This window comes from Hippopotamus amphibius, chromosome 17 (genome assembly GCF_030028045.1).
Source record: "Hippopotamus amphibius kiboko isolate mHipAmp2 chromosome 17, mHipAmp2.hap2, whole genome shotgun sequence".
NCBI classification, from domain to species: domain Eukaryota; kingdom Metazoa; phylum Chordata; class Mammalia; order Artiodactyla; family Hippopotamidae; genus Hippopotamus; species Hippopotamus amphibius.
Genome location: NC_080202.1, coordinates 3,905,083 through 3,929,371, shown reverse-complemented (window position 1 = coordinate 3,929,371; position 24,289 = coordinate 3,905,083).

The following is a 24,289-nucleotide window of genomic DNA, read 5'->3' as shown; positions in this document are numbered from 1 at the left end:
TATCGTTATTGGTGGCAAATCATCATTTGCTCAGAGTGGATTTTATTTTGGGAACTAGCTGAGAGCCATTCATTGCCAAGCCTGGGGAGAAGAGGGAAATGGAGCAGGGGGGAGGCACTTTGGGGAATGAACAAGCGTGACTCGGAGATTGATTTTTCTGGGCACAGATCATAAACCGATTCTGAGAGAAATCAGAAATGCAGGCATAAGAGCTTTCCCAAACTTGCTTCCTCCCTGCGTGAGTGAGGAGAGAGTAATAACAAGATGTATATGATCCCTCAGCCCCTAAGCTCACAACTAGACTGCATGGCCAACGTTTGGGGAAGAGAAAACAGACTCCCAGAGTGGAAGGCTATCCGACCTCATGGAGGGCATGGGCAGCAGAATAAGGGTCAGACGTCCCTGGCCGCAGATGCTCCAGTGCCGGGAGGAACCCAGAGGGCTTTGCGCTCAGCGGGGATGCCTGACGACCCCCTCCTCTCTCCTCATCCCCTTCATCTCTCTCTTCTTGGACCCTCAGCTTCCTACCTGTCACCTTCTCCTTCCTAAAAACACGGAGTCAGGGTCACTGTGCCTGACAAAATAAAACCTTCAGACAAGCCCTCATGAAAAGGGAGTTTTCACAGTGTTAAAAGTCAAGACGCAGCACTTGCCCCAATTTTTCTCAGAAATCACCCCAAAGCAAGAAGCAAACAAGCAAAGATCAGGCAAGGCCGTCGGAAGCTCTGTCTGTGATGCAAGCAGGAGACATCGGCAACTGGAAATTGTTATTTGTGGATGTCGTGTTCTTTATAGGTCACCAAGAACACCAGACAGCAAACACCGCACCGTTGCTCCTAAGAGAAACACAGGGTGAGGGCCCTGCAAGCCTCTGCTCACAGTATTTTCATCCACTGATCAGTATATAACCTTGTCTCATGCACGTTTCTATTCTTATTTCATATATAGCGTTGATTCATCCACACTGAACTCATAGCCAACAGCGATGTAACTCAGGCCCGACGGAAGCTCATCTCACACACACAGTTCCTCCGTGAGGCCCATCACAGCCTTCTCGCCCTTAGTGACACTCAACAGCACTTCGGGGCTGTGCTTCGGGGCCATTTTATTTTATTTTATTGGCTGTGCCACACGGCTTGTGGGATCTTAATTCCCCAACCAGGGATTGAACCCGCGCCCTCTGCAGGGAAGGGGCGGAGTCCTAACCACTGGACCACCAGGGAATTCCCCCCACCACTACTTATTTTTAATTAAAAAATTTTTTTCAGGGCCATTTTAAACAGCAAAGTCACCAACAAGAAGCTCAAAAATGCAAAAATCACAGCACTCAAGAGACCACTGACAAAGACACTTTACAGTATGAGCTGAAACAAGAAGACTGAGCATTCTTCAACCTCAGCTGGGAACGTGTGTGTCCGCGGTTTAAATTTTTTCACCACTCTGAGCATGCCCGCAGATGACCACAAAAGGCCCAGGAGTATTGATTTGGGGGTTTATAAATAAATTGTGGTGAGAAGGCAAATTCACAGATACAGACTCTGTGATTGGTGAGACTCTACCGGGTGTAAGGAAGTGAAATGAAGGTCAATCAGACTTGGGAGGAGGGTCAGAGGAGACTAAAAGCAGCACATCTCAGATAAAGCCAGGAGAGCTCGACTCTCCAACAGAAGCAGGACAGCGGGGACAAAACCAGGAGCCTTTTGTTTGGAGCAAAGGGGATGAGTGAACAGCCGTGTCGGGGAAGCTTCTTTCAACTTGGTCGGGTACTCGGTGGAAACAAGTTAGGTGAGGGATGTCGTAGACAAGCCATTTCGCAGGGAGTGGCTGGTGGATGGTACAGGGAGGAGGAGCCAGACCTCTGCATGGCCAGCAGGCTCTCACCGCCAGCCCTATGCCGGGAGGGAAGCACGTGATGGAAGCGTCCGCTCACACTGAACACCCATCATCAGGAGGAAAACTCCTCAAGCCCGGAGGGTTACTCCTCCTCCCCTATCCAACCTGGGAACTCACGCAAATAGTTCTCGAAAGCGGTTCTGCCCAGGGGCTGAAGATGTAAACCTAATAGTAACTTGGTCTCTTGATGATAATATGTAAGACCATGGACCCGAGTGCACGGAAGGGTCACCTGGAGAGTCTAATACCCCTGGTATGGGGCCCCGGCATCACCGCATGTAGAAACCTTCCCAGATGGTGCTGACGGGCAGAGTTGAGAGCAGCCAGTCCAGGGCAGAAAGGAGGAAACCTAACTCAGAGGCAGGCCACACTAGACATAGGTTTGAGAAGTAGAGGCCATTGAAGAAAAAGAAAGGCGGGGATGAAAGGGTTTTGAGAGGAGGTGAAGTTGAGTGAGTCAGATGAGGTTGAAGAAGAATCCAAGGGTTTGGCAACGGGAGGCAGTTTGCAACCTTGACGAGAGTGACAGGGACAGAAGTCAGGTTGGAGTGAGCTGGGGTGAAAACAGCACCACAGTGACATATTTGAGTTCTGCTCTGAATAGATGAACGTAAATGATGTCACAGCTGTGGAAGGGAGTGGGGGTGGGGGTGGGGGGACGGGAGAGCTTTCGACTCCACTGATGGGAATGACCTGATAGAAAAGAAGAATTCCACAATGAAGGAGAAAAGCGTGTGCGCTGCCACCGCAATGATGTCCCTGAGAAAGCAGAAGGAGATGCAGCCCAGGTGTGGAGTGACCGTCCTTTGCTGGGGGCCTTGGACCCATCATGGAAGATGCAGGGTAGGCCAGGTAATCAAGGCTGGTCTGTAAACCTGGTGATGGGAACGTGAGGGAAGCCCCATCGGATGGCTTCTGTAAGTATTTACCTATATCAATAGGACTGTACAGTAAGGAGATAGTATTTTGAAGTCTGCTTTGGTCACCCCATTAACTACACCATGGACATATTTTCATGTCAATAAATGAGCATCTCAACCATCCTTTTAAAATTGCTGCATAGTATTTCTTTGTGTAGTTAACAATAATTTATTGAATCAATACTCTTGTAGGGGCGAGTTGATTTTTTTCCCCATCTTTTGATATAAATATTCTTTTGGTTTTGTTTGTTTGTTTGTTTTTACCTTCTTTCTCTCTCTCTCTCATGATAAATATTCTTTCACTTTTTTTTAAGTTATTTTCCTCAGGATAGATTTCTAAGGATGGGATTTCTACAAAAATCATCCTTTGGTATTAATCAACTTTCCTAACTCCAATATTTTCATTGCTCCTTTGGGCGACCAGGATTCTACTTTATACAACATGAAGGCTATAACTGCCATTTTCTTTAAACTTCTTATGCTAGCTAAAAATACTTGCCATTCACTGGACTTTATTCCCACAGGCCTCTTTTAATATATTGTGGTCTTACTTACAGATTGGTTGGGCTTCTTGTGAAATTTCTTATTAATTCTTTACTTAAGAATAGCTTCTCATTTTTCTGCTAACACAACTGTCACTAAGGAGTTGATTGGCCCACCTTGAAAAATACTGCTCCTGGATGCAAACTAGTATATATAGGATGCATAAGCAACAAGGTCCTACTGTGTAGCACAGGGAACTACATTCAATATCCTGTGATAAACCGTCATGAATGAGAATATGAAAAAGAATACACATATAAAAAACTGAGTTATTTGCTGTATAGCAGAAATTAACGGAACATTGTAAATCAACTATACTTCAATAAAATTTTAAAAAAGTTTTAAAACAATTTTTTAAAAGAAAAATACTGCTTCTGGACATTGAAAGATGTCGCGGTTTAAATTTGCAAGGACAACTCCTCTTCTCCTTCACCTGTGCCCCAGCACAGACACCTCTTGTTTTCTTCATTCCTCTGTCCATTTGTGTTTGTCTCAGGTGTGGAATTCTTGACTCTCCAAAACTGACCCTAAGTCCTCTGAAGATAAGATTTGTGCCAAACGTGGCTCCAATGCTCCTGGCCCTCCTCCATCTGAAAGCGTTTTTCAGTTCTCGATGTAACACTGAATCTGTGAATTCTCCCCTCACCCTTACCATGCTTGAAAGCTCCTCTGCAGAAGGACACTCTCCACTCTTTCTTTGGAATCCTTTACATTGTCCAGGACAGAAGCACAAGCTGATTGCCTCGTGGTCTGAAACTCTTAGCAGCCAAGGATGCTACAGGAGCCAATATGCGTTCCTAATGTCAAAGATGAACAAGCTTTTCAAAATGCACTGCTGATCAGCTCCCAGTATTGCCTGAAGCCCTGCAGGGATGGTCCATTGCTCTCTCAGTAAAGACAGGCCTCCCCCCAGGGACCTACAGTGACCCTGCTGCTCGGGCCCTGAATCTCTCTGCACCGCCCCTTACTCTCTGAAGACCATTCGCGTAGGTCTTATTTCAGTTTCTTGAGCAAGCCATGTACTCTTCCCCAAAAGCTGGTTCCCTCTGCAGGGAATCCTTTTTAAAATTTATTTATTTATTTATTGGCTGCGTTGGGTCTTCGTTGCTGCACGCAGGCTTTCTCTAGTTGCGGAGAGCAGGGGATACTATTCATTGCGGTGTGTGGGCTTCTCATTGTGGTACACGGGCTTCTCATTGTGGTGGCTTCTCTAGTTGTGGAGCATGGGCTCTAGGTGTGAGGGCTTCAGTAGTTGCAGCACAAGGGCTCAGTAGTTGTGGCACACGCACTTAGTTGCTCCACAGCATGTGGGATCTTCCCAGCCCAGGGATCGAACCCAAGTCCCCTGCATTGGCAGGCGGATTCTCAACCACTGTGCCACCAGGGAAGTCCCTGACAGGGAATTCTGTTGACGTCTGTCTTGCCTGGTTAGCTATGCCTCATCCTTCAGGTCTCCACCTCAGTGTCACGTCTACAAGGAAGCCTCTTTTACCCCAGAAAAGGCTGAATCTCCCTATTATGTGTCCCCCCATGTGATTCCCTTGTGGTCCTTATTGACGACTGAAATTTTATATGTATTTCTGTGCTTGTTTGATTAATGTCCCCAACTAGAGTGTAATTTTCATAAAAATCAGGAAGGCATCTGTTTCCTTCACCATTACATATCTATCATCAAGTACAGCATCCAAGACATGTTTGTTGAATGAATAAATGAGTGAATGGCTAAAACGGAGAGTCACAGCCTATAAGAGACAGAGATAGGTGGTTAAAGAACTGAGCCTGCAGTGGTGATGCAGGGAAAACAGGGAACAGAGATCATCGAGTCAAAACCTTCTTAACACGGGTGCATCAAAAGGTTTCAAAGAACATTATGGTACATATTTCTTTTTGGATTATGGTTTTCTGTGGGTATATGCCCAGGAGTGGGATTACTGGGTCATGTTGCAGTTCCATTTTTAGTTTTTTAAGAAACTTCCAAACTGTTTTCCATAGTGGCTGTACCAGCTTACCTTCCCACCAACAGTGCAGGAGAGTTCCCCGTTCTCCACACCCTCTCCAACATTTATTGTTTCTAGATGTTTTGATGATGGCCATTGTTACTGGTGTGAGGTGATACCTCATTGTGGCTTTGGCTTGCATTTCTCTCATGATTAGTGATGTTGAGCATCTTTTCATGTGTTTGTTAGCCATCTGTATGTCTTCTTTGGAGAAATGTCTATTTAGGTCTTCTGCCCAGTTGTGGATTGGGTTATTTGCTTTTTTGGTATTAAGCTGCAAGAGCTGCCTGTATACTTTGGAGATTAATCCTTTGTCCATTGCTTCATTGGCAAGTATTTTCTCCCATTCTGAGGGTTGTCTTCTTGTCTTGTTTATGGTTTCTTTCACTGTGAAAAAGCTTTTAAGTTTCATTAGGTCCCATTTGTTTATTCTTGATTTTATTTCCGTGATTCTAGGAGGTGGGTCAAAAAAGGATCTTGCTTTGATGTATGTCATAGAGTGTTCTGCCTATGTTTTCCTCTAGGAGTTTTATAGTGTCTGGCTTTACATGTAGGTCTTTTATCCATTTTGGGTTTATTTTTGTGTATGGTGTTAGCGAGTGTTCTAATTTCATTCTTTTACATGTAGCTGTCCAATTTTCCCAGCATCACTTATTGAAGAGGCTCTCTTTTGTCCATTGTATATTCTTGCCTCCTTTATCAAAGATAAGGTGCCCATATGTGTGTGGGTTTACCTCTGGGTTCTCTATTCTGTTCCATTGATCTATATTTTTGTTTTTGTGCCAGTACCATACTGTCTTGATCACTGTAGCCTTGTAGTATAGCCTGAATTCGGGAAGCCTGATTCCACCAACTTCATCTTTCCTTCTCAAGATTGCTTTGGCTATTCGGGGTCTTTTGTGTTTCCATACAAATCATAAGATTTCTTGTTCTAGTTCTGTGAAAAATGCTGTTGGTAATTTGATATGGATTGTGTTGAATCTGTCAATTGCTTTTGGTAAGATAGTCATTTTCACAATATTGATTCTTCCAATCCAAGAACATGGTATGTCCCTCCATCTGTTTGTATTGTCTTTGATTTCTTTCATCAGTGTCTCATAGTTCTGTGCATACAGGTCTTTTGCCTCCTTAGGCAGGTTTATTCCTAGGTATTTTATTCTTTTTGTTGCAGTGGTAAATGGGAGAGTTTCCTTAATTTCTCTTTCTGCTCTTTTGTCGTTAATGTATATGAATGCAAGAGATTTCTGTGCCTTAATTTTGTATTCTGCTACTTTACTAAATTCATCGATTAGTGCTAGCAGTTTTCTGGTAGACTCTTTAGGGTTTTCTATGTATAATATCATGTCATCTGCAAAGAGTGACAATTTTACTTCCTCTTTTCCAATTTGGATTCCTTTTATTTCATTTTCTTCTCTGATTGCTGTGGCTAAAACTTCCAAAACTATGTTGAATAATAATGGTGAGAGTGGGCACCCTTGTCTTGTTCCTGTTCTTAGAGGGAATGCTTTCAGTGCAGCACTATTTACAATAGCCAGGACATGGAAGCAACTTAAATGCCCATCAACAGATGAATGGATAAAGAAGATGTGGCACATATATACAATGGAATATTACTCAGCCATAAAAAGGAATGAAACTGAACTATATGTAATGAGGTAGATGGACCTAGAGACTGTCATACAGAGTGAAGTAAACCAGAAAGAGAAAAACAAATATCATATGCTAACTCATATATATGGAATCTGAAGAAATGGTACTGATGAACCCAGTGACAGGGCAAGAGTGGAGATGCAGATGTAGAGAATGGACTGGAGGACACGGGGTTGCGGGGGGGCGAAGGTGAAGCTGGGATGAAGTGAGAGAGTAGCACAGACATAGATACACTACCAAATGTGAAATAGCTAGTAGGAAATTGCTGCATAACAAGGGGAGATCAATTCGATGATGGGTGATGCCTTAGAGGGCCAGGACAGGGAGGGTGGGTGGGAGTCACGGGAGTAAGGGGATATGGGGATATGTGTATAAATACAGCTGATTCACTTTGGTGTACCTCAAAAACTGGTACAAGAGTGTAAAGCAATTATATTACAATAAAGAGCTTAAAAAAAAGTTTTCAAAGAATCAATAAATGTGCTGTCACTGTATATAAAATTTTGGTCATACATATTTTTTGTGGAGAAAGAGTCCATTGCATTCATTAAATGTTCAAGTGGGTCCTAACTCCCCAAAAAGATGAAAAACCATTAGTCTAATTCAACTTTTAGATGAGAACGAGATATATGTCCAGGACTGAAAATTTGGTGCCTTGAATTCCCAGCTAGTGCCCTATCCACTGCCTTTCGACCGAACAATCGTCCGCAGCAGCAGCAACAGCAGCTGCAGCAGCATCTAAAGCATCCACTTCTGTGGGCTCCTGATTCTCCGAAGAGCCACTGAGCAAAGTCAACACTTTGTAACTCTGGGCTGCCCGAGCATCTGGTAAGGTGAGAGCTGGCCGGCTGTGGTCGGCCGTCCAGCCTCCCTCCTGCCCGTGAATCCTCACCAGCACGCAGCGTGCAGCCCGGGGCTTTTCACCCTCCACTGGCTCTTGTTCCGAACTAATGAAGCCTCGTGCCCTTGTTGGGCCTTGTTTCTACAAGGCTGGACACCTTCTTTTAACAGGATGTACTTGAAAAACAAGATATTTTCTTTTGTACCAGAAACAAATGGTGATTAATGTGCTCGTTGTAATTAATCTGCAGTGACAGATTAGTGGTGTCGCGGCAGTTCCTTGGCTGCGGTGGGAGCCTTCCTGGATAGGACAGCTGGTGAGAGGGGACACCAAATTCAATTTGTCCCTCATTTGCATACATGTGACAGCCATCTGTGCTGATAGCACCGCAACGTCTCCATTAGGCCCCGTGGCAGTGCCAGCCTCCTCCGCACTCCTGTCAGGCCTGGAAGGGGGGAGCTCAGAGCGTAAATATTTGTAGAGGAAGAGGGTGGGCCTGAGGGAGCACAGTCAGCCGTGCCCCTGTCACCAGAGGTTCAGCATGAAACACGGGCTGGGACTCTAGCGTCGCGTCTCAAAGCTCCCATCGAACTGCTGAGGGCCTATTCCCTGTCATCCACTCACGCAAACAGCTTCATTTTGTTAAAGACCTTCTTCTTTTAAAACTGGCCCATTTATCCAAAAACGATTCATGGTAGTGTGTATATATACACATTGCTATATATAAAATAGATAACTAATAAGGACCTACTGTATAGCAAAGGGAACTCTATTCAATTCTCTATTCAACATGGCCTGTACAGGGAAAGAATCTAAAAAAGAGTGGATATATGTAGATGTATAACTGATTCACTGTGCTGTACACCTGAAACTAACACAACATTGTAAACCAACTATATGCCAATAAAAATTAATTAAAACAAAAGCAAAAAACATTCATGGAGTATCTACAAAGTTTGGGCACTATTCTAGGTGGAAGAGAAAGAGTTAACAGCAGAGAAAAGGTTTTTGGTTCATGGGGTTTATGTGCAGGAGTGAACCCTGGCAACAGACAAACAAACAAGAAAAATTGCATGCAGTGTTTTGTTCTAAGCAGAGAATCAAAACAGGGTGAGAGGTAGCGTGGAAAAGATTGTAGGTGATGACAATGCTGGATTCGATGGTCCAAGGAGTTCTCGCAGGAGGTGAGATTTAAGCTGCTGTCTGCGTGACAAGAAGGAGTCAGCCTGTGACATCAATGGAAAACACATTCTCCAAAGAAAGGTAACCATGAGCTTGTTGAGGAAGAGAAAGATGACCTGTGTGGCCAGAGGCAAGTCAGAGAGGAGGTGAGAACGTGAGTCTGTCTTAGTTTCCTAGAGCTGGAGAAATAAAGTAGCGCAGACAGAGGTGGGGGAAGCGGGGATTAAAACTACAGAATTGTATTGCCTGCAATTCTGGAGGCTAGACATCAAGATATCAGGGTTTCAACATGGCCGTGAAAACTGCAGGGGAGAACATTTCCTTCCCTCTTTCAGCTTCTGGTGCTGCATGAATCCTTGGCATTCCTTGCTTGGCGGTTGCCTCACTCCAATCTCTGCCTCTGTCTTCACGTGGCCATCTTCTCCTTGTATGTTTCTGTGTTTCTTGTCTTCTTATAGGGATACCAGTTATATTCGATTAGCCAGCTGGATCACATGGGAATGTGAAAGCCAGATAAAGGCGTACTGGTCACACTGTAAGAGCAATGGATGACCTTTAAAGGCTCATTGCAATGAGATGGCGCGACCCAGTTTCCATACGGGTGTCACAGCTGGATTGGAGACAGAGCAGAGAGAAGGACGGAGTTAGGAAGCTGTCCCATTGATCTTTGGAACCTACATGTCATGGTGGCCTGAACTAGGAAAGTGACAGAGGAAATGGAGTAGGGAAGGAGGTTTTGAGACATATTTAGAAGGTAAAATCCATACACATTATACCAGATTGGATATAGGTATTTGGAAAATGAGAGGAAACACATCTTTGTCCTGAACAGTTGGCAGGATGGTGTAATATTTGTAGGAAGAGGGGAGGACAGGGAACACAAGAGAATATCAAGTGTTCCATTGTGGACATGTCGCGTCGGAGACATCTATGAGATATCTACGTGGAAATACAAAGCACCGGTTCGGGTGTGAGCCTCAAAATGTCAGAGGAGACTGGTTCTGGGCTAGAACTTTGGGAGTCATCTACTTCCTTCCATCTATTTAAAACCCATCTGTATAAGATCTCTCTCTACAGAGAGAGGAACATAGGGGAAAAAAGATGAGAGAGAAAGTAAGAAAGAGAGGAAGGAAGGAAGGAAGGGAAAAAGAAAGAAAGAAGGAAAGGACCCCGCCCCAAGCCCAGAGGAACCCCATGGTTTCTTTCCCTCTCCTGCCTGTGCCTTTGCTAGGGGTCCTCCCGTCCCGTGGGCTTTCCTGTGATGGATGACGTCACTCTGTGAAACCTGGTGTGGGGTGATGCGCTGAGGCTCAGCTGGTGCCCCTCTGCTTCAGTCTCATTCGATCCATGTTTCATTCCTACGTCCCTTTGGCCTTGTTCTCCTCCATGAAGATACGGTCCATGTTCAACATGTCTTTACAGCCGCACACCAGGCTTTCTCAGCCTCAGAAGGACTGGCATTTGGGGCTGGGTAGCTCTTCCTCGTGGAAGACTGTCCTGTGCGTTGTAAAATGTGGAGGCCAGCAGCAGCCCTGGCCTCCACCTGCCAGGAGCCAGCAGCACCTCCCCCCACTTGTGGCAATGAAAAATGTCCCCAGGGACTTCCCTGGTGGTCTAGTGGTAAAGAATCCATCCTGCAATGCAGGGGACGTGGGTTTGATCCCTGGTAGGGGAACTGAGATCCCACATGCTGTGCCACAATTACTGAGCCCATGCGTCCTCAAGCCTACGCCACATCTAGAGAAGAGGAAACGTGCACGCCACAACGAGAGAGAAGCCCGCGTACCCCAGTGAACATCCCACATGCCGCAATGAAGACCTGATGCAGCAAAAAAAAAAAAAAACCTGAAAATGTCTCCAGATACTGTCAAATGTTCTCTGGGAAGGAGTGGAAGAAAATGACCTCCAGTTTACCACTGCCATAGATGTTTCGCAAGGCTCTCTGTACGGGGGGCACTCATTAAATACTTGCCATTGCTGGTGACAAGAGTCATATCTTGACACACAGCTTTGTGTGCCTTCCTCTATCCACTACAGAAAATAGATTCTTTATTTAAAAACCTGGTACAAAGCATCAGAATCGCTCACTTGTCCCTGGCCTCCAGACTCCAGACTCCTCTTTCAGAGTTGAAGACAAATGTGTGAAATCAGAGTGCAGTGTGAGAGGGAGTTCTTCATTCCACTAGTCAACAAATGGCAAAGTTAAACAACAACTGAATTAACAGCACCTTTCTGCCACCAAAGCCTGGTTTGATAAGATAGGGGAGGTTATTACCCAAGAAAAATTGCTACTGCACATTCCAATGACTCTGCATCCTAAGTAAAAAGTCATCTTGAGCACACCAGACGTCCTTTCAAAATTCTATCAACCAGAAAAATAGACGGGGCGAGGACGTAAACCTGACCATGAAAATGCAGAGCCTGCAAATTAATGAGAGGACGGCACGATCAGATGGAAACGGCATGAAATCAAGTGATGTGGTGCGTCGTGGCTCCCGGAGTCCTAGAGATTGAGTACGAACGTGGGGCACGCTTGCAGCCTGGTGAACACAGCCATCTGTCTTGGTGGCTCCCAGTTCAGCCTCCGAAGCTCTGCTAACACTGCATCCTGGAAGCCAGTCACAGTCGCTCTGAGGAGCGTTATAGATAAAACGGATTTGCTGCAGCAGCCCCCTGGGAGACCTTCTGATGCACCACGCCTCATCACGGTCCCCACACTGAACCACTGTTGTTGTTGACATTGAAAACTGAAACCAAGGTAAAAGCAAGCCCTTCTCTCTGGAAAAGAAAACCCGCCTCCTCTCCCCTAAACTCCATCCAGGTCCCGGCAGAGCCTCCGCGGCAGAGCTGGAGAAGGTGGCCGTCTGCTTCTGCTTCAGGAAAAGGAGCCTTGGATTAGCCCTGGTGCTTCTGTGACATGAATTCCAAGGAGTTAGGGAGTTTGGGACTGATGTGGACACACTGCAATATTTAAAATGGATAACCAACAAGGACCTACTGTACAACACAGGGGATTCTGCTCAATATCATGTAACAACCTAAATGGGAAAAGAATCTGAAGAAGAATAGATGCATGTATATGTATAACTGAATCACTCTGCTGCACTCCTGAAACTAACACAACATTGTTAATCAACGCTACTCCAATATAAAATAAAGTTTTTTTAAAAAAATAAAATAAAAAAGGAGAGAAGTATCAGAAAGGAAAAGACATTCTCAGTGAAGAAAAAGCTTGCAGAAAATTACCTGGCATGAGGACACAGAAGTGTTCTCTTATTAGTGACAATATAACAAACCACCCCAAAATGTAATGCTTTAAAAACACCATGTATTATTTCCCATTCTGGGTTAGATGGGTGCCATTATTTCGTTGGTGTTGGCAGGCGTATTTCAATGACTGGAAAGTCCAAAATGGCCACGTCACGTAGCTGGCAAAGGACATTCTCCATGGCCGGGGTGCTCAGCATGGGGCTGTGAGTGGAGGGTCTCGCATCTGCCTGTCGGGGCCTTTCCACACAGCTGCTTGGTCTTCCTCACAACATGGTGGCCTCTTTCCAGGAAGGAAGCTGCAGAAGCTGTCAATCTTCAAGGCCTTGATTTGAAAGCACCAGAATATTCCTTCAGCTACATTCTCTTGGCCAAAACCAGTTTCCGGGCCAGCCTGGATTCAAAGGGGAGGAAAACAAGCTCTACCTCTTGACTTGAGGACCCCACAGCCATCCAATCTACCTGTGACACACACGGAAAGTAGATCCTGTCATCGCACTTTCATAAGCCTTTAAAGGTCATCCGTTGCTCTTTCACCGTGACCTGCATGCCTTACCTGGCTTTCAAAGTCCACGCGCTCCAGCTGGTTAATCCAATATGACGGGTATCACGTGAGGAGGAGACACAGCGACACACAGGAGAAGATGGCCACGTGACGGCAGAAGGTCCTGGGAGAGGCAGTCTTTGGACACAAACGCCACAGAGATCCTGTTATTTGACTCCATGCCTAGCCATTCTGGTGTATTTCTGTGCTCCCAGTCCGCACTATGCCCTTCCTCCTGCAGGGTACTGTCAAACCGTGAACACAGCAGATGGGAAAGAGAGGGCTTGCCCTCCTGCAAATGCATACAGTGACATGCCGACTATACACACCTACCTGAATTTAAGGAGTGATCAGAGAGCCAGAAAGAATGCCTCTCTCTATAGCAGCTTTTGCCTTTGAACACCAATTACTCCCCATGCTGCTGTGACAAGGGCTTATACATTATAGAAAGCCGTCAAGAGTCATTTTCCTCTAATTAAGTTTTTATAATAATAAACCCAATTTCCATTCCATCTTCCGACATTTACTTAAGGCATGAGTAAACAGTTGTCTTTATTGTTTAAGATACCTGCTTTGTAGAGCTAGTACAAAAATTAAAGGAGAGGATGAAATTACCTTCCCAATAGCCAATGCTCAAACGTGTTAGATAGTGTTGATGTTGATGATTAAAATATCCAGACACGATCGCTGATGTAGTAGGTGCTCAGTAAATGACAGCTGATATCAGTGTCCAGAGAAGCTCTTTTGAGAGGAAGGAACGTAAAGGGGTAGGACGCAATCCATGTGAACCGGGAGAGGCATGTAAGGGCTAGGAGGCTCGGGGCCAGGGGAAGGGTGATGCTCTCTGTGCCTCAAGAGGCATGGGACAGAGCTCTTTTTAATACCAAATTATCAGAGGCAGTTTGGGGATTTTCACTGGCACTGACGTGCTTTCCCCCTGAGCACCAGAATAAACACTCAGAAGGTAAACGTTTAGTTCATTCACTGCTCACTTGTCTGTTTGTTTGGACACATGGATGCTCCATTGTGAAGGCAATTCAAGGAAGGGGGAATGACACAGAGACCCGGAAAAAAAATATGGACTCCAACGCACACGGTGGGACTGGGGGTGTGCAAGAGGGAAAACGTGCTTTACATTTAATTCTCTGCTCTAAAAAACTCTAATCACAATCGGAAGCTCATGACTTGGTTCTTTCCAGGGTCTGTTTATGCAACTTGCCTTCTAGGTGGCATCTGATCAACTTTTCCTGTCCGAGTAAATGTTTCATTTGCTCAGTTAGGCAAAACCTGCCAAGCAAGAGCGGTGTAAGTTCTCACCCGCTTTCTTTGCACCAGCGCTACCCTCCTGTTTACACCTTCAAGTCTCTGTGAGGGGCCCTGGAGAAGCCTCATTCTGAGATGCCGAGACAAAAGCAAAGAAAAAACTTACATCTTCTATTGACATGGAATGAGGAACATTTTGACTAAAGTTATCCTCACTGAACTCAGTATCATTTTTAGTGATAGCCAAGATAGCTCTCCGTTTAGCTCCAAATAACCTGAAAATGGTCTGCTGTCCTAGAGCCTTTCTGCAGAAAAAGCTTCAAGAAAGACAAGAAACTCACTAAAGGTCACTCCTATGCACAATAAGGGTGCAAAGAAGGCAGGTCCTGTATCTCTTTTATCCTCTATCTCTTTGGAAGCTGTGGCAGGCAGACTTCAAGGTAACCCCACAATGATCCTTGACTCCCAGTGTTCACACTTTTGTATGATCCCTTCTCCTTAACTTAGAAGGAGGTCCTATGACCTGCTTCTAATCAACAGAACATAGCAAAAGTGATGGGATGTCCTTCCCATGATTAGGAAATGTTACATAACATCCATCTTATCAGCAGGTTTACTCTAGAGGCTATCCTGGCTAGCTTCAGGAAGGAAGCGGCCATGCTGGGAGACAGAGCATAGAAGGGTGGGTGGTCCCTGAGAGCCACAGGTGGCCTCCAGCAACTACAGAGAGCACTAGGAGCTTAGGGCAGGCTCCAGCCAAGCAAGAAGCTGGAGCCCTCAGTCCCCCAACCGCAAGGAAGTGAATTCCTCCTACAACACAAGAGAGCTCAGAAATGGGCTCTTCCGCAGTCAAGCCTTCCGATGAGATTACAGGTTGACTGACACCTTCCTTACACCTTTGTGAGTTGCTAAGCAGAGGAGCCAGGTAGGCTGCGCTTGGACCCTCCCCGCGGAAACTGTGAGATAATAACTGCGTGTGGTTGAAGTCACTGAGTGTAGTAACGTGTTACACAGAAATAGAAAACGAACACAGAGGTCCTCTGCTAGGTAACAATGAATCTCAAGCATCCTGCTTTGGTTTTCCATGAAGGCATCTGTAATTACTTAGAGGAAAACCAAGGATTTCTCCTGGTACTTTCTTATCTAACGTTAAAATTTCCAAAATGACCCCTCATATTTCATGTCTCAATATGGCCATTACTCTAAACCAAATGTATTGTCAGTCCCTCCCATTTCTGCCACATATTCATTCATGGTTGTATTTGCTTGTTTCATTTGTCACTTCATCTCAACTTCTCGGACACCAAAACACAGCCCTTTTCATCAAATTAGTTGGTTTCTAGAATGATTTTAACATATCCACAACTTTACTTCTACCAAAACTAAGTTGTCTAGAAACAAAAATTGAAGCAGGACTTCCCTGGTGGTGCAGTGGTCAAGAATCCGCCTGCCAATGCAGGAGATACAGGTTCAAGCCCTGGTCCGGGAAGATCCCACATGCCACAGAAAAAATAAGCCCGTGAGCCACAACTACTGAGTCCTTGAGCCACAACTACTGAGCCCGTGTGCTACTGAAGCCCGCACCTAGAGCCCATGTTCCGCAACAAGAGAAGCCACCACACTAAGCCCATGCACTACAACGAAGAGTAGCCCCTGCTCGCCACAACTAGGGAAAAGCCCACCCACAGCAACAAAGATCCAATGCAGCCACCACACCCAAAAACTGAATCACATTTTAGAGATATAGAAAAGGAAAGTATTTTAGGAGTTCTTTATGCTAACTTCCCCACTTTACACGTGAGAGAAGTAATATAGAAAAAGATTAATAACGTGTTAAGACTGGACAAAAATTAGTGGCAAACTGTGACAAGAAGGCAAGTTATAATACCCTTGACCCCACTAAACCTGAAATTTACATCTATAGGAGACATGTAATTCCCTAGGCACTGTGATGGGTACTTCACCTATGTTCCCACTTAATTCTCATCCGTTTGTTAAGGTACGCACTGTTTTCCCTACATCAGGTACCCTAAAAGAGAATAATTTTTACTCTCTCTTTTTCAATGAGAAAGGTCACCAAAGTTCTAAAATTGACTACTATGACACTTCCTTAAAAAGCGGGGCTGGGAGAACGCATTAGATGGTCATATCATGTTAGAAGCATGGAGCTGATTTCTCTTGGGTATATACAGGACTAGCAGTCTCCTTTTCCAGGCAAATGTAGGTAAAACTCGCTCCTTTTTAAAAAGGTAAAAGCAGGGAATTCCCTGGAGGTCCAGTGGTTGGGACTCTGTGCTTTCACTGCCAAGGGTGTGGGTTCAATCCCTGGTTAGGAACTAAGATTCCATAAGCCGCAAAACACAGCCAAACACACACACAAACAAACAAAAAAGTAAAAAGCAGCTTGTGATCAATTGTTTACGGTGGCTTCAGTTAAAAAATACTGAGTTCAGAGAGAATGGCCCCAACATTTAGGACAAGCACTTTTCTCAACCTTTATAGGGCTTAAAAGAAACACTGCCCATCCCCCCAAGAGAACACTGGATAAGGAATGCAGGACAGTAGTTCTGTGTCCACGACACGGTACACGCTGATTCCACTGTGAACCAGCTTGTGGTTTGTGTTGACTCTCTATTGCCGCATAACCAACCAGCCCAGAATGTATGGCTTAAAACAACCACAGTTTACGAGGTCTGTAGTTGGTGACTTCATGGGCCAGCTGAGTGGTTCTTACGGTCTGGTTCAGCTCAGCTGCTCTCTGCTGGCCTCGCTCAGCTGCTCTCTGCTGGCCTCGCTCAGCATCTGTGGTGAGCGGGCAGGTGGGTGGGAGGCTGGACGATCCAGGATGGTGTGGTGGGCAGAACACGGGCTCCAAAGACGTCCACACCCTAATCCTTGGCACCTGTGAAGATGTTACCTTACGTGGCAAAAGCAACTTTGCCAATGTGATTAAGGGTATAGACCTTGAAATAAAAGATTATCCTGAATTATCCCAGTGGGACCAACTAAATCATGAGTCCCTAAATGCAGAGAACCTTTTGAAGCTGGCTGTGAGAGATGAGAAAGAAAAAGAGGCAGGACAGATTTGAAGCACCAGAGGGATTTGACCCACCAGTGCTGGCTTTGAAGATGGAAGAAAGTGGCCTCAAGTCAAGGAATGGGAATGGATTCTTAAAGCTGGGAATGGGCCTCAACTGACAGCCAGCAAGAAAACAAGGATCTCAGTCTTACAGCCCCAAGGAACTAATTTCTCCCCCAAATCCAGTAAGCGAGAAATATCTATCCTCACCTGGACGGGGGACAGATGTGTTGGGATAAGCTCTTTCCAAGATTGAGTCCTTACTCAGATCTTCCTTGCTTAGATGTAGGGAAAAGGGGATTTAAATAATACAGTGGTTTACAGCATGGGCTTTGTGGTAGGCAGAATAATGGCCCCTCCCAAATCCCTGGAACCTGTAAGTTAAATGCTATTTAAATTAAATGGCAAAGGAGAGGTAAGATTGGAGATGGGATTTAGGTTTCTGATCAGCTGACCTTAATAGAGAGATTATCCAGGATTATCCAATGTAATAAGAAGTGTCTTTAAATGTGGAAGTGGGAGGCAGAAGCTTCAGTGTCAGAGTAATGCAGCATGAGGAAGATTTGACCAGTCACTGATGGCTTTGAGGATGGAGGAAGGGGCCATGAACCATCAGCATGGGCCAGCTACCAGCCGCTCGACCCTTCATGGTGTCCATGGAGACCATGCAGAGACCTGGAAATTCTACCCCACCCAGCAGTAAGGAGGAGTCCACTCCATCCTTCAACTGGACCTGATCGAGTCCAGTGGGGAACCTGGGCTTTCAGCTCCATCTGGGAGAAATAAGGTGATGACTCCCTTCCCCTGCAGGGCTAGTGTTAGAATAACCCTTAAAAGAGGTTTTAATAAGATCTAGAGTCTCACAGCATAGTACCAAAACGTCCAGGTTTCAATTTAAAAATATCACTCATTGTACCAAGAACCAGAAAGTTCTCACACTGAGTGAAAAAAGACAACACTGAGGTAAGAGAGATGTTAGAATAATCAAAGATTTTAAAGCATCTATGACAAAAATGCTTCCATGAACAGTTATAAACATGCCTAAAACAGGTGTGAAAACAGAAAGCCTCGGCAAAGACACAGAACCAAATGGATGTTTTAAAGCTGGGAAATACAATTAATATAAAAAGAGAGAAAATACAGAAAGATACAGAAAAAAAGAACCTCAGTGTTTGGACTCAACAGCAGAATAGAAGGGAGAGAAGAATGACTCAGTGAACTGGAAGATGGAATGATAGAAATTATCTAATCTCAGCAACAGAGAGAGAACAGAATGGAAAAAAAAAAAAATGAACAGAGCCTCGGGGACCTGTGGGACTAAAAATATCCCCCATCTATTGGCATCTGAGAGGACAGTAGAAAAAGTACGTGAAAAATAATGGTGGAAAGCTTCCCAAACTTGACAAGAATTCAAGATGCTGAACAAAGAGTAGAAGAAGTACTTGAAAAATAATGGTGCAAAGCTTCCCAAACTTGACAAGAATTCACACTCCTTCCTAAAGATGGGCAGGTGACCTTTCCAGATGGATAAGAGCCTAGACATGACTGATGGATCCTATAATTACATTTAATAAGCATCTGTAGTTGAACTCACTCAGGAGTCAAGCCAAGAGCTTTTGGAAGGGGTACTGGTAATCTCCATCCATGACCCCCAAGACATCCCTCATAAATACACAGTCTATGTTACACTTGGTGTGTACAGGCACACTCAACTCTAAGACAGGTCCCATAACTCAGTCCTCAAAGTGAGAGTCAAGGATCAGCATCACCTGGGAGCTTCCTAGAGCCCCATCATTGGCTTCATATACCTGTACCCACACGAGCCTCAGACCCACATTCAAGTTCGAGAAGCATGTCTCTGGTGCTTACGCCTTTCCTGCAACCAAATAGACACCCCTGCACTCCTCTTACATAAACATTCTAGAATTCCCTATGAACTGCAGGCTAGAAGCCAACCAAAAGGGCATCAGAATTACAAATCAGGAAAAGTACTGGGCAAAGACACTGGAGTTTTGTTCTCCATCCTGAACCTTTGTATCTGCAAATCACCTGAACTGCCGGCAGTCCGCGCTTGCAAGATTGCTGTTTTTTTTTTTTTATGTTCATTTGTTTTCCTTATGAATTTAGTGCTGAAGACAAACTAGAAAATCAGAGGCTTCTTCCTATTTGAATATCCTATGATTTCATTGGATGTGAATCAGATTACCCATTATTACAGAGGCAAAGCCTGTGTATAGAGAAGTTAATTATAAGATCTTAAACCATGCCTGGTATATAATTATAGCAGGAATATTTTTTAACCTAACTGTAATTCTATTTAGAAATTTTGATGACTTGAGCTTTGCGCCTGTAGCTTATAATATCACCAGAAACCCTTCACAGAATCGTAACCTTGTAAGCCAGTTACCTGTTGATACTCAAATATATGCGTATATAATTTTAACAGTACCCATTACACACAGACTTCCATTATAACACTATTTCCACTCGGTCATGATTTTATGAAAAATTCCCCTATTGGCTAAAGTTTTCCAGGCTTGATCACACTCTCGAGGTGAACTTTTTCAATTAAACTCCACTTAAGCCAATTTTGAGCTCTTTGAATGAAGGGAAAATATATATGCCAGACTCTTAAAAATAACTGTCAAGCAGGTTCCTTTTTTAAATGTTTATTTAACACACTAACATTCACACTTCACAAGAGGACTGACCTGTGTGCCTCATAATTTCCAGATGATGGAGGCAGAGGTGTTTTTTTTTTTTTTTTTTTTTTTTGCTTAGAAATGCCCAGTAAATCTCTCAATTATCTCCTCTACGGTGGAGAATTACAGAGCGTCTGTAAGGTGGGTATTCTGCTTTACACTTGTGAGGCCACTTAGCATGTATGAAGCTGAATTCAGTGAATGCACACCGACCCTCCTCCCTGAGAGTCTGGCAAAATTTTCCATTTCAGGACTAATGAGACGAGAGTCACTTGGATTATTGATCCAGTGTGTGTCACATAGAACAGGGGAAGAAAGAGCAGTTGCTACTATTTTGAATCACCTCCATTTACTGCTTCTCAACTTTACTCTGGAACTTGCCGCCTTTGATTGTATTATTTCTATGGGGAAAACAACCTCTGATGTATCTCTCAGAACAACTGGAAGGCACCGTCTCCTGGCCTGGGGTCATGTCTCTGATCTCTAGCAAATGTACGTCTTCATTTGGTTCACTGGGAGCAGGAAGGCTGCCAGGACACACACAGCCATCCTCTGCGGCCCAGCCAGCCAAGGGCAGGACACAAAAGAGTTCTTTGCTAGATTCCTCATGTCCAGGCCTTGTTCTTTTCGATTCCGAGGAGGTCTCTCGGCACAGTTATATAGACAGAATTTTTTTCTTTTTAAATCCTATTGGATTTTATTTGCCCCCTTTTTCCAAGCTAAAGCTTTCTTTCACATGTTGCTTAAGGAGGAAGCTTAAATCTCAGGAGCGCCAACTAGGTGGAAATAATCTTCTGCAATATCTGAGATGCCTTGGTCTGCCGACTTCTTTTATGCAGCTGATCTCAGCAACAGCTCTCCCGTTTTCAGGGAAGTCATCCCTGCCTTCTTTGAGTAGGTCCTTATGCTCTCTGCACAACACTGCTCTTTGAGTCCCGGAATAGGCAATCCTATCTCCTGCCACAGGACATTTGCACATGCCATTCTCTGCCTGGAGCACTCTAGCTGCATCTCTTCTTCTAGTGAACTTCTATTCATTATTTAGATCCTAGCTTGTGACTTCTTCAGGGAAGCCCCCGCTAACTTTGCTAATTAGGTCAACCCCACACCAAGGTCTGTCCTCACAACCTCCATACACTTGCCCTTGGTGGTACCTATCACTGCTGCCTTCTTACATTCACGTCTGTGATTTTTCTTTCATTAGTAACTTGACCCCACCAGCTCCATGAGAGTCCAGACCATGTATACTCTCAATTTCTGGCCTAGACCTTCACACAAAGTAGCTGTTCAGTAATTATGTGTGCAATAGATGTATGAATGAATGAATTCACTTTAGAAATTTCCAGGGGGGAGTCACATAGCCTAGGCCAGCACTGCTAAAGGCCTCGGCATCAGAAGAATTTGTCTGGTTTGTTTTATGGCATTGTTCTAACCTAGATGTGTAAGACCTATGAAATGAGAAGGTGGACAGAGAGGAAACGGCCCAGAAAAAGACCTGGGAAAAAACCGTCAACTGAGGCCCACATAAAATACCTCCTGAGCCACAATACTGTAAACCTAGAAATGGACCTCAGAGACCATTTCTGGGATTCTACAGATGAAGAAAATCTTCCACTGTGGTTACTGGCAGACCCCACCCTCCTAACTCCTCATCTGTTCCTGGCCCACCACTCCCACCAGGAGACAGCCCTTAACAGATATTTTTTCAAAAATTGAATGGAGGACAGAACTTAACAGGAGCTGAAGCCCTGAGCTGGGAAAACCATAGGAGAGGAAAAGAGTGATGAAATCATATGTAAACCGTAGGGGCCCCGAGGGCTCTGGTTAGAGAAAGAATTGAATTTCTTTCCTCTCCTCTTAGACCCAACATAGGGAGCTTCACTAGGAAGTCCCCAAAGGAACACTTCCCTCTTTTCTATAATCCCTAATTCATTCTTGTTCTCTAATCTGTAAAGACAAAGGAGGCCAAGCAGAAGAAGCTACCCAAATATCATCATCACTCATTCTTTCAGCACAGCCAGGTGGCTTAGGCTGTGGGTCCTGGACCAGATTCCTGAGTGCAAACCCCACCAATTGTGTGACTTTGGTCGAGTGCTTAACCTGTGTCTCAGTTTTCTCATCTATGAAATTGGAATAACTGAACCCAGCTTTCAGGGTTGTTGTGAAGATGAAGCGTAATATGATTTGTAAAGTACCCACCCATGCAGGACACACAGGAAGCTCTTGGTACCACCTAGCATTATGTCAAAATTCAACAGATGTGTGTTGAGCGCTTACACGTGCCCGCCTATGGGACATGGTCATTGGCAGCGGGGAGAGGGGGAGAGAGACTTACAGTGGAGGAAGAAAGACACATTTAAGGAACAGGGAATTTACAGATTAGGCTCAGCCCTGGAAAAAAATATTAAAAGAAGAACTGGAACGGGAATGGGGAGATGGCTGCTTTTAGACAGGCTTCATCGGAAGACATTCGAACCAAAGGATCCAGTCGTGTGAAGAGCTGAGGAGAGTGTTCTAGCCCAGGAAGTATCGGAATCAGAAAGGACAAGGCCTGGAGGTGGGAACATCCCTCTTTCTAGTGCAGTGGGAAGCCTGTGGAAGCTTTTTAGCAAAGTGAGACAGGATGAGTTGTGTTTTTAAAACATCCCTCAGTCCAAACCCACAGAATGTACAACACAAAGAGTAAACCAAGAAATGTAAACTGTGGATTCTGGGTGGTAATGAGGTGTCCAAGTAGGTTCATAGATTGTTACAAGTGTACCATCTGGTGGGGGATGTTGATGACACGGGAGGCTGTGCATGTTGGTGGGGGCGGGGGGGTCTTTGGGAAATCGCGGTACCTTCCACTCAATTGTGCTGTGAACCTACATCTGCTCTAAAAACAGAAAACAAAAAATTAAACCACTGAACTGAAAAAACAAAAAACAAAGGTCCCTCTGGTTTCTGGACAGAGAGTGGGTTTTAGTGGGACAAGAGTGAAGGCAGTGAGACCAGGTAGGGAGCTAGTGGAGAAGTGAAGGTGACAGATGGAGGGATGGTGGCTTGGACTGGAAACGGATGGAAGAAGAGCTGACACAGACGTGATGAATTTTCGAGGCAGAAGCAACAGGGTGGATGATGGGGACAGGGAGGAATCCAGGATGAGTCCCAGGGTTTTGTCTTAAACAACTGGAAACAGTGATGCCATTTATCAAGACAGAGAAAAAACAAAAGAGGAGACCCTGGAGCTTATGGTGTTGGCGTTGGGTTTACAACGGGGGAGGCAGATCTGGGATTCTAGGACTCTTGTTGTTGAATACAATGTCCCCCCTTGCTGAAGAGTTCTAAGAACAAAGAAGGTACTAACTTACCTAGAATGGTGACAAGTAAAGCCCTTTAGGAGAAAGGAAATGAATTAGTTCCCTTCTAGCAATGCTATCCACACTTTAGGAAGTGGGGTTACTTCCTTTTGGTGACAGAGTCCTCTTAAGTGGTACAATATCATCTTCTCCCATTTTTCTTAAGGTAGAGAAATAAACAATGATAGTGAGTAACATAGCTCTTTGTTTCCCAGTGATGCCATTTGACTATTACATTTACTTTTTCTTTCTTTCCTTTTATTTTTTGGTATTTAAAGGCAGACAAAAATTCTCAACAATGGCACAGAGCACCCTAGTACACGCCTTGGTTCAGAGAATTTAGCAATGTCAGAGTCACGCTCTGTTTAGTAAGAATCTGAGTTTAAAGGAGTAGTTTTCAAGGTTTTTAAGAGTATTATTTTCTTTCAACAGGTGATAAAATCTGAACAATTTGATGCCACTTTTATGTAAGCTTTTTCTTTTAATACAAACACAATGAAAAAAACACAAAAGATGTCACCCCCACTCAGTCGCTGGATGTTACCTGCCCTCTCTGGGCTGTCGCTGGTTTACCTGCAAAGAAAGAGGAGCCGGGCATCACATCCTTTCCAGATTCCATGGTCCATCAAACATTGGCCAGAGTGAGATAAACTTTTTCACACTCATCAAGGCACTGAACGTCATTCATTTGCATTTCATGGTTTGTTATTTCCCAGATGCTCCGAAGGCAGCTCATCTCTTTGATAGTCTGTCAACTCGACCGCTCTTTTCATAAACTCGTCTAAATTGGCAATGAATTTTGGATATATGAAACATTCCTCATGCTTCAGAATCAACTCTCAGTATAAACGTCGTCTGGGGGCCACATGTCCTGGAGTGAAGTTGTTTTTGACCGAGTTTCTCGAGTGACAAGTCTTTCCAGCTTCGATTCACTTTGGGTGGCTCCCCAGAGCGCCTGACTCCATGGAGCGGCCCTGAAAGGGATTGTACGAAGTGTAACACAATGTAATCAGCCTTGTAAACTTACTTTATAACAAATGTGTGGCTTTGATTTGAAACAAATGCAGAAA